This window comes from Hipposideros armiger, unplaced genomic scaffold, assembly GCF_001890085.2.
Source record: "Hipposideros armiger isolate ML-2016 unplaced genomic scaffold, ASM189008v1 scaffold_110, whole genome shotgun sequence".
Classification (NCBI taxonomy): Eukaryota; Metazoa; Chordata; class Mammalia; order Chiroptera; family Hipposideridae; genus Hipposideros; species Hipposideros armiger.
In genome coordinates, this window is record NW_017731460.1 from 508565 (window position 1) to 519606 (window position 11042).

Genomic DNA, 11042 nt, shown 5'->3' on the forward strand with positions numbered 1-11042 from the left:
GGCTGGTAATTGATACTTCTCCAAAGAAACGACTCTGTAATGGTGGAATTTCAGAGGCATGGGGGTATTGTTTATGGGCTGTATGGATGAGGATGAACAAGCTAACTTTGGTCTAGACAGACAGCCAACTCATAGGAATCCTGGGAGGCTGTCAGGAAAGAGGCAAACAGCCCCAGAATGACTGGGATCCTGGGAAGACTGAGGAACTCATAGGAACCAGCCCCGGTCTTATGCCACTATCTGCCCTTTACCCTGACCTTCTGTTTCCTGTTTTTATCTCATTTTTTTAAATTTTTAAATGAGATCCAGTTCCTTTTAGTTTTGTGTGTGCATTAAGATATACATAACATAGGGGGGGGTTATCACCTTGAGGGGTAAAAAGTATAACTATTGTACTGTGTTGTACAACTGAAACTAATTCTAAAAAATGTGTATTTCACAATAAAAAATAATTAAAAAAAAGATATACATAACATAAAGTTTACCATTTTAAGTGGATCAGTGGCATTAGGTACTACAATGCCACTGATCCACTTAAAATGATGTGCAACAATCACCACCATCCCTTAACAGAGCTTTTTCATGATTTCACACAGAAAGTCTGTACCCATTAAATAATAGCTCTCCATCCCCTTTCTACTTTCTGTCTCTAACAATTTACTCATTCGAGGTACCTCATAGAAGTGGAATCATACAATATTTGTCCTTTTATGCCAGGCTTATTTCACTTGGCAGAATGTTTTCAAGATTCACCATGTTGTAGCATGTATTAGAATTTCATTCGTTTTAAGACTGAATAGTATTGCCTTGTTAGTATATGCATTTTGTTTATCCATTCACCTGTTGATGGCACTTGTATTGTTTCCACCTTTCGGTTACTGTGAATAATGCTGCTATGAACATTGGTGTACAAGTCTGAGTTCTTGTTTTCACTTCTTTTGAGTATATATACCAAGGAGTAGAATTGCCACATTATACTTTTTAAAGAACCACCAAACTGTTTTAACACAGCAGCTGCACCATTTTACATTCTCACCAGCAGTGTACAAGTTTTCCAATTTCTTCACATCTTCTCCAACACTTGTTATTTTCTTTCTTCCTTCCTTGCCACCCTAATGAGTGCAAAGCGGTTATCTCATGTGGCTTTGATTTCCATTTCCCTAATGACTAACGATGTTGAATATCTTTTCATGTGCTTAGTGGCTATTTGTGTATCTTCTTTGGAGAAATGTCTATTCAAGTCCTTTGCCCATTTTTGAATTGGGTTGTTTCTGTTATTCTTGAATTGTAGGAGTTCTTTATATATTCTGGATATTAATTGCTTATCAGACATGTGATTTCTATTTTCTCCATTCTGTGGGTTATCTTTTAACTCTCTTGACAGTGTCCTTCCTTTTAATTTTTGGAAGATGACTGCGCCATATAGTTTATGACCTATGAGTACCAAACCTAGGAGGCTACGAATATGTGAAGAGTAAGCTGTTATAAAAGAAGTTATTCTAGGGCCGGCCGAATGGCGCGTTGGTTAAGCACTGGCGTGGGACGCCAGATGGCCCCGATTCGGATCCCACATGAGGGCCAGTGACACTACGCCCTCTACACCTAAGATGCTGAACAACAGCTCAACCTGGAGCTGGGCTGCCCTGAGTCGACGGCAACGGCGTAGGCTGCAGCCCCTGTTGTAGTGGGTTGCCATGGGCTACTGTGAGCGGCCAGCAGCCAGAGTGAGCGACTGTCCAGAAGCCGGTGACTGATCTGCCTCACCCAGGAAGAGCGCAATGATGGTGCCAGTGAAGGAACGTCCTCCACAACTAGACTGAAGAACAAAAGGACAGCAACTTGTCTGTTCCCCTTACTCCAATTCCCCAATAAAAATCTTAAAAAAAAAAGAAGTTATTCTATTTGAGATTTCATGATATGGGAAAAAAAATCTATGATTCAGCTACCTAGCATTTGGGTATAAATATTAAGCTATTTATAATATACATGTATTTTATACATTTATATATTTATCAAATATATTTACCATTTAAATATATATGTATATATACATATATATGTATATATGTAAACATTCCTTTCTTTAAGACTAGTTGGTGCTGTAGCAACTATAATAAGATAATCAAAGTTGAGAATTTCCTGATCTTGTGTACAATTTCTTACCTTATAATAAATACTTAACAGAAAACATACATAGCACAGGAAACAAATTTGACCACTTCATAAGGTCTGTTTACTTTTCTCTCTCAAGAAATTTTTTATTGTGAAATAAACCTAATATTTTAAAAAAGTATATGAAACTGATGAGTTTCACAAATAGTTACAAAGTGAATGATACTGTAAAAGCCCTTTTGGGTTCAAGAATGAGAATACTGAGGTCTGTTTCTAAACAAATAGGAACCACATATGAAGGATTTTGTGTCAGGCTGGTGGATCCCTGGGCCCTGCTTTATGGGATACTGAAGGGAAGCGTGTCTGTCTTGGGCATTCTTCCTTCCTGGGGCCTCGGGAGTTATGTTCAGGCTTTCAAAAATGAACTAGGATGGAGAGGTGATGCTCCTAGCATCCTGCCCTTTTCCTGTCATAGGCCCTGGCTTGGCCTCTGGCTAATCCTTACTGTTAACTCATGGTTCTCAACCTTGGCACTATTGATATTTTGGCCCAGATAATTCTTTGTTGGGAGGGGCTGTCCTGTGTATTGTAGGATGTTTAGCAACATCCCTGGTCTCTACTCACTAGATGCCAGTAATGCCTCCCAGATGTACACTAGAAAGGTCTCCAGACATCAGATTCCATGGGGGCAAACTGACCCCTGCTGAAACCTGATGAATTAACTGAACATTTACTGTGTGCCAGGCATGGTTTTGAGATCTATACATATGCTTTTTCAATCTTTCTGTTGGTGTTCATTTTGCAGATAAGGAACTGAGCTTCAGCAGGATTAGGTATATTATTAAAGGTGATAACAACAAGTGAACTGAGCTGAGTTTACACACAGACCTATCAGTCCCCACTTCGTTTTCAACAACCATGTGAAGTTGCCCCCCAGGCTGTGGAGGGTGGGACGTGTTCCAGATCTTGCTTTTCCAGATAGTCTAAGGCTAAGATATTTCTAAGTCTGTATTTCCAGGCTTTTTACTGGCTTTCCTTTTTGTTTTCCTACCAACTGTTTAAGTTAGACATGCCTTAAACTAAAGTCAACATTTTTGCTCTTTCCCTGTTTTTTCTTTTTTCCCTCCTCACTTCCCTTTTTCTGTTAATCACTCTTCCAAATAGATATTAAGCCTCAGATCTCTCTGGCTATTGTCATAGGCAAATTCTCATATATTTGTAAGTCCTGTCCAAATTCTGTATTTCATTTCTAAAAAATGCCTTTTTAATGATTAGTAGTAAAACCCTAATCAAAACCCCAATAGTGAATCCTTTTGGAACTTAAGAAGTTTTAAGGTTCATCTGAAAAAGAAAGTCCTTAAAAGCAGTCCAAGTTTAGAAAGAAAAAAACGTATTTATTTTTATTTATCAAATACACATAGTTCCTACTATGTGTCAGGCACTATTCTAAACACTATACAAATATTTACTTATTTAGTACCAAATATGAGACATCGACATAGACTATAAAGCTATAATAATTAGAGCAGTATGATATTAGCATAGGAAAAAAATTTGACCAATGGGACTGTATCAGGATCAGGTCCTGCAGAAGCTGATACTAGATGAATTAGAAGTGTAAGAGATTCATTTGGGGAAAATGCCTGTTAAGGACAAAAGGGAGAAGAAGGGCCTTCGGATCACAATTTAGGTCCAATACCTATGAAAGGAAAGAGGGATGAAAGGATTGGGTAGGAAAAGCCTCAGACTGTAATGCAATTCTGAGAAAATCTTAGGCCAATGGATAGCTCCAGAGCAAAGCTTGCCCATTAGAAGAGCCCTATTTTGGACAGAACTGGTTCAGCTCTAGTACCCTCACTGCGCTCAGTCTGGGAACAGTCTAGAGCAGCGGTTCTCAACCTTCCTAACGCCGTGACCCCTTAATACAGTTCCTCATGTTGTGGTGACCCCCAACCATAAAACTATTTTCGTTGCTACTCTATAACTGTAATTTTGCTACTGTTATGAATCGTAAGGTAAATATCTTTTTGTTTTCTGATGGTCTTAGGCGACCCCTGTGAAAGGGTCGTTCGACCCCCAAAGGGGTCGCGACCCACAGGTTGAGAACTGCTGGTCTAGAGGGAGCATGGTTTCAGTGTGAACACTGTAGTGGATCTTGGAGGCATGGCAGCTGGAGACTGTCAGCTAACTACACTTCTTACCATAGGCTCTGTCTTGGAGGGACATCTGAGCAGTGTTCCTCTGTGGCTGCCAGAGGTATGGTGTGAAGATTCAAGAACAGACTCATTTATATATGTGAAATTTATTAATAATAAATCAGGCATTTCTAATTAGTGGGAAAAAGGATGGACTATTCAAATAAATGAAGTTGAAACAACTGGCTATCCATGTGGAAAGAATTAATTTAGATCCCTACTTCATATCATTCTCAATATAAATAAACCCAGATGGAGTAAAAAATTATAAAAATATATAAAGAAAACAACTTCTGAATAATTTTGGTGTGGAGAAGGCTTTTTATGCAAAATGCAACACCCAGAAGCCATAAAAGAAACGACTGAGACACAAAAGAAAACAGAAACAAATTGGACTGCATCACACTAGAAAGGTTTTGCACAGCTAAGGAAACAATCAACAAAGTGAAAAGACATCCTACTGAATGGGAGAAGATATTTGCCAATGATACATCTGATAAGGGGTTAGTATTTAAAATCTATAAAAAAAACTCATACAACTTAACACCAAAAAACCAAACAATCCAATTGAAAAATGGGCAGAGGACCTAAATAAACATTTCTCCAAAGAGGATATACATAAGGCCAGTAGACATATGAAAAGATGTTCAACGTCACTAATCATCAGAGAAATGTAAATTAAAATGACAATGAGATATCGCCTCACACTGTCAGAATGGCCATTATCAATAAGTGAAAAAATGTGTTGGCGAGGATGTGGAGAAAAGGAAACCCTTGTGCATTGTTGGTGGGACTGCAAATTGGTGCAGTTACTATGGAAAACAATATGAAGGATACTAAAAAAATTAAAAATAGAATTACCATATGACCCAGCAATTCCACTCCTAGGTATTTAGCCAAAGATATCCAAAACACTAATTCAAAAAGACATATGCACCCCTATGTTCACTGCAGCACTATTTACAATAGCCAAGATATGGAAACAACCAAAATGTCCATCAATTGACAATTGGATAAATGGTACATATATACAATGGAATATTACCCTGCCATAAAAATAATGAAATCTTACCATTTGTGACAAAATGAATGACCTAGAGGGTATTATGTTAAGTGAAATAAGTTAGACTGAAAAAGACAAATACCATATGATCTCACTTACATGTGGAATATTAAAACAAAATAAATGAACAAACTAAACAGAAATAGACTCATAGATATAGAGAACAAACTGATGGTTACTAGATGGGAGAGGGTTTGGGGGGCTGGGTGAGAAAGGTGAAGGGATTAAAAGTGAAGGGATTGATCATTACAAAATAATCACAGGGATGTAAAGTGCAGCATAGGAAATAGTCAATAATACTGTAATAATTATGTACAGTGTTAAATGGGTAATAAACTTATTGGGGTTATTACTTTGTGAGGTATATAAATGTCTAGTCACTATTGTTTTTTTACCCATGAAATTGAGAAAAAAAAAAGAGATAGGGTGGCTGAATGGATATGAAAACAAGACCCCTACATATGCTGCCTACAAGAAACTTACTTCAGATCGAAAGACACACACAGACTGAAAGTAAAGGGATGGAAAAAGATATTTCATGAAAATGGAAATGAAAAAAAGAAAAAAGCTGAGGTAGCAATATTTATACCAGACAGAACAGACTTTAAAACAACGGCTATAACTAGAGAAGGACCCAGTAATCCTACTTCTGGGTATTTATTGGAAGAAACCCAAAACACTACTTCGAAAGGACATGTGCATTCATATGTTCACTGCAGCATTATTTACAATAGCCAACACGTGGAGACAACCTGGGTGTCTGTCAATGGATGAAGGGATGAAGAGGAGGTAGTACATATATACAATAGAATATTACTTAGCTATAAAAAAGAATGACATTTGCCATCTGCAGCATGGATGGACCTAGAAGGTATTGTGCTGACTGGAGTAAGCCAGACAGAGAAAGACAAATGCCTTATGATCTCACTTACATGTGGAATCTAAAGAACAAAATAACAAAACACAAACTCATAGATACAGAGAACATTTTGATGGTTGCCAGGTAGGAGGGGGGTTAGGGGGATGGGTGAAAAGGTTGAAGGAATTAAAAGGAAAAGGTTGAAGGGACTATATTCCTTAGGCTATACCCTACATCCCCATGACTGTTTTGTAACTACCAATTTACAAAACAGTCATGGGGATGTAGGGTATAGCCTAAGGAATATAGTCAATAATATTGTAATAACTATGTATGGTGTCACATGGGTACTAGATTTATTGGGGTGATCACTTCATAAGTTATATAAATGTCTAATCACTATGTTGTACACCTGAAAATAATATAATATTGTATGTCAACTGTAATTGAAAAATAAAAATATTTATAAAAAGAAAAAAGAAACGACTGATTTGATTAAATAAAAATTTAAAACTTCAGTACAGATAAAAAGCATCATTAATAAAATTTAAAAATCAGGTGATAGAGTTGGAGAAAATATTTGTGCTATAACTGGGAAAGAATTAAAAGGTAGAATATAAAGAGATCCTCCACATCAATAAGATAAACAATCCAACAAGAAAATGAACAAGGATATTGACAGGTAATTGAGGAAATGGCTAATAAACATTGGAGAAAATGTTTATATTCACTAGTTATCAGAGAAGTGGGAATTATTGGGCAAACCAGGGGCAAAAATTAAAAATATTGCTAGTATATTTTTATATTCGTATGTAAAATATTTCAACACAGCTGGGAAAATGAACATCTGGCTTTTCTAGCTTCTAAATGGGAAGTTGGTAGGAAGAAACGATTTAGGAATAGGTTTTAATTTAGTGAACCCTCAGTATTTACCATATCCACAGGTAAGGGAATGAAAATGGTTGTACAAACTATATGGTACATGCTTGAGAAGGAAAGCTATGCAGCAAATAAGTCAGTATGGACTAATGTGGAAAGATTTTTCAAGATGAAGAACAGTACATATAACCGAATTTTATGTACAGTGCATCATTAGGGGATTTCGTTGTTGTGCAAACATTATGCACTTACAGAAACCTAGATGGTATAGCCTACTACACACCTAGGCTATATGGTCTAATCTTATGGAGCACCATCGTAAATGCAGTCTGTTGTTGACCCAAATGTGGTTATGTGGCTGGGGCATGACTGTATTATTAAAAGAAAACTAATTTTATCTCTGGGGTTGGAATAGGAATTGAAGTGGAGGAGGAATTTATGGATTTACTCTATAATTTGGTATTAAGTCATTTACATTAAATTCTTATTTTTCTTGAGAGATTAAAAAAAAGAGATATCAAGCAATTCCTACCCCTCCTCCCAAAAAAACCCAAGCAAGTAAAACCCTAATTCTCTTTTTTGTCGTTGGAATCCATTCACCATTTTTTCCACAACAGCCTTTGATTTTTCTTTCTTCTCTATTCCCATAGCTATACCCCATTTCTATTAGTTTGTGCCTGGTTAATTCTAATAGCTTTCTAACTAACACTCATACTTCCAGTCTTTCTTTACCCTTTTCCTGCAGCCCACAGCCAGCTTTCTTTTCCTAAGACCAGATTTACTTCAGTCAACCCTCTCCACAAATATTTGATGGCTTCCCCAAAGTGGGTGCTAACAGGTGTTCCATGGGAAGAGAGTTCTGTGGTCTGGTGAATCTGGTAAATGCTGTGTTCAACAGTTTCAAAAAGATTTCTTCAGAGTGGAATAACTAGTCTTTAAAATGTCAATGTGTTAAGGGAGCTTCTAACGGAGCAGGGAGAGTGTGTGTATAGTTCTCAATTTATCAGACAATCCTTCTTTTGAGGAACACTACTGACTTTCTCAGAATAGACATTGAGAAACCGTGACTTAAGGGAAAAATTCATAATTATTCTTTTGGCATTAATGGCCTTGCTCAACTCGTTCTTATCTAAATTCCTTCACTTCCCAAAATGAGTTTCCTTCCCCACTTCTTCCTTCAGGGGTCAATGCTAGTTCCTCGTCCTTCAGGGAGTTCTTCCTAATTATCTCAGTTTCTTTGAACTGTGGCACTTATCACCAGAATGCTCTAATTATTGATTTCCTCCCCTTTTCTTGAGCCCATTTTGTGTAGCCACCTGAGTAGGGCCAGGAATGTGTCTTATAATCTGTAGTACACATAATATTTGGCTGCTTGAATATTGTGCTTCCTCCCCAGTGTGGATAATGCTCACCTCTACACAGGGAGTATCTAGGCCTTAGATAAACTTTTTATTGCTGTGTACTGTCACAAAAAGCACTGGAAATGGTACTGTATTAGTTTTCTATTGCTGCTGTAACAAATTACCACAAACTTGGTGACATGGGTCTCACTGAGCTAAAATCAAGGATGGTGTTCCTTCTGGGGGCCTTAGGGAAAAATCCATGTTCTTGCCTTTTCCATCTTTTAGAAATCTCTGCATTCCTAGGCTCCTGGCTCCTTTCTTCTATTCCATCTTCAAAGCCACAAGGGTTGACAGCCACAAGGGTTGGCTGAGACTGTTAAAGAACAAAATTCAATGGTGTAAATTTGAAGGTCTTATTGGCTTTATTAAGCAATTCATTAATCAGACAGCATCTTATCTAGCAACTAGGAAGGAGCCCCATTGGGTTGTACAAAATGGGAAGACTTTTATAGGCAGGAATGTTATTAGCAAAAAAAAAGAAAGGATTATTTTTAGGCCAGGTCATTCTTCTGGGTAGGAAATGGCAGGGTTTTTTTATCATTCAGATTACCTCATAGTATTGATGAGGGAATTCCAGACAGGATTGGTTAAAATCTCTACTCCTGGGCCGGCCCAGTGGCATGTTGGTTAAGAGTTGGCTTGGGACGCCAGCTCTGAGCAGCAGGGCATTGGTTCAGATCCCACATGAGGGCCACTGACAATGCGCCCCCTACAGCTAAGATGGTGAACAACACCTCAACCTGACGCCAGCGACAGCGTAGGCTGCAGTGGGGCTGGCTGGCAGCAGGCGTGAGCTTTCGTGAGCTGCCGGCCATCCAATGGCCAGCGAGCAACTGCCTCTCCCAGGAAGAGCGCAATGATAATACTAACATGGGCCAGAGAAGCGATGTCCTCCACAGATAGACTGAAGAACAAAAGGACAGCAACTTGTCTGTTCCCCTTCCCTGATTCCCCAGCGCTGTTCCTCTCCCCCAATTCCCCAATAAAATCTTTTTTTTTTTTTTAAAGAATATCCTTAATTTTCAGTCCAGTGATCATACTGGCTGCTTTCCTGTTACCTTTGCAAACAGTTGTTTTGGAGTACAATGCTGCTTTAGGCCCAGTCCAAAAGTTATTTTGCTCAGTTTTAACATCACAAAGGTTTGAGTAGGGTGTGCAAAGTAGTTCCTCTAGGATGGCAGCTTGGACACCATTTTGAAGTGGCTCTGTTTATATTATTTTTTTACGAGGCCCTCTCACACCATATCACTCTGACCTCTGCCTCCCTTTTCCACTTGTAAGGACCCTTATGACAACATTAGGCCCACCTGGAGAATCAGGATAATTTCCCCATTTTAAAATTAGTTGATTTGAAACGTTAATTTATTTCCATTTGCCATGTAACCTAACATAGTCACAGTTCCCAGGGATTGGGAAGTGGACATCTTTGGGGAGCCATCATTCTACTTATTACAGGCACCCTTGCTCAAGTCTAAATTGAGGGTATGCATCTAGGTGATGGGGGTGTGGCAAAAAATAGGGAAAACTTTTTGGAATGATAAAAAACTCTCTTTAAATCCAGGGAGGCCCTGCTGCGTGATCTTTGGCAAATTACTTGTCTCAGTATCCACATTTCCGCTAAAATGAAAATTGCCATCCTTTGCTCTGCGTGTTAAATGAATAATTATGTAAACGAGTTTAGCTTAGAGGTTAACAAATGGGGCTTGAGAAGTTCTTGATGAATCTTGATGAGGAGGATGGGCAAAATTATCTGAATGACATCTGGAGATTTCCGAGAACAGGATGAGTGAAAAGTGCTTGCCCTTGCAAGGAGCTGGAGGTTGAAAATTCTAGCAAAACGAATCAAGTTTAATCGAAGCTTTTCATTTAAGGTTTGAGGTAGAGGGCCCAGGTTAAAAAAGGTGAGAAGTGAATTGGCTCCTTAGGAGACACCCAGGTGACAGAAAGTACAGAACAGAAGGGGGAAGGAAATCTGTGAAGTCTTCCTAGGCAAAGGTTAAATTTTGTGAAATTCCCTCCCCACTGAGTTCAAGGCGATATATACCATAGTTGTATAACAATCACTTAGCAATTAAATAGAAGGATTAAGAACGTTGGCCGGGGAAAAGAAAAAGCAAAGGGTATAGGTTCCACCGAGATTTGAACTCGGATCGCTGGATTCAGAGTCCAGAGTGCTAACCATTACACCATGGAACCACCACACGCGTGTGGCCATCTTCGGCTCTCTAATTCCTAGAGAGCCCCGCCCCCATTCACAAACCTACCACACGGAGGCGGGGTTGAGGCTCTCCCTAGAGCCCCGGTTCCGGTATGCCGGCGGGAGGAATGAGGGAGAGGCCACTAAGAGTGTGGTGAGCGGCCGTTAGGACTATGATCCGCTGGGAGTACGAAGGCTGTTTCTCCTCTGAACTGCTTGAAGCGGGTAAGAATTTGAAGACGGACGCCGTTTCGGCGAACACCACCCTTCGTAGGCTCAGGGGCAGGGCGCCACCCCCCGGAAGTACTTCCCTACGGGGGCTGGGGCCCGCCGG

General features: G+C 39.1%; 1 long non-coding RNA gene and 1 other non-coding gene across 2 annotated transcripts; both read right to left on the reverse strand.

Annotated features, from left to right (window-relative positions):
• Positions 1 to 8544: 8544 nt before the first annotated feature.
• LOC109385260 (uncharacterized) lies at positions 8545 to 10940 on the reverse strand. Its single transcript, XR_002124585.1, has 2 exons — positions 10776 to 10940; positions 8545 to 8824 (listed from the first exon to the last, which is right to left on the reverse strand). It is a non-coding gene; the product is annotated as an uncharacterized LOC109385260 (long non-coding RNA).
• Positions 10636 to 10707, reverse strand: TRNAQ-CUG (transfer RNA glutamine (anticodon CUG)). The gene has a single exon. It is a non-coding gene; the product is annotated as a tRNA-Gln (tRNA).
• Positions 10941 to 11042: the final 102 nt, after the last annotated feature.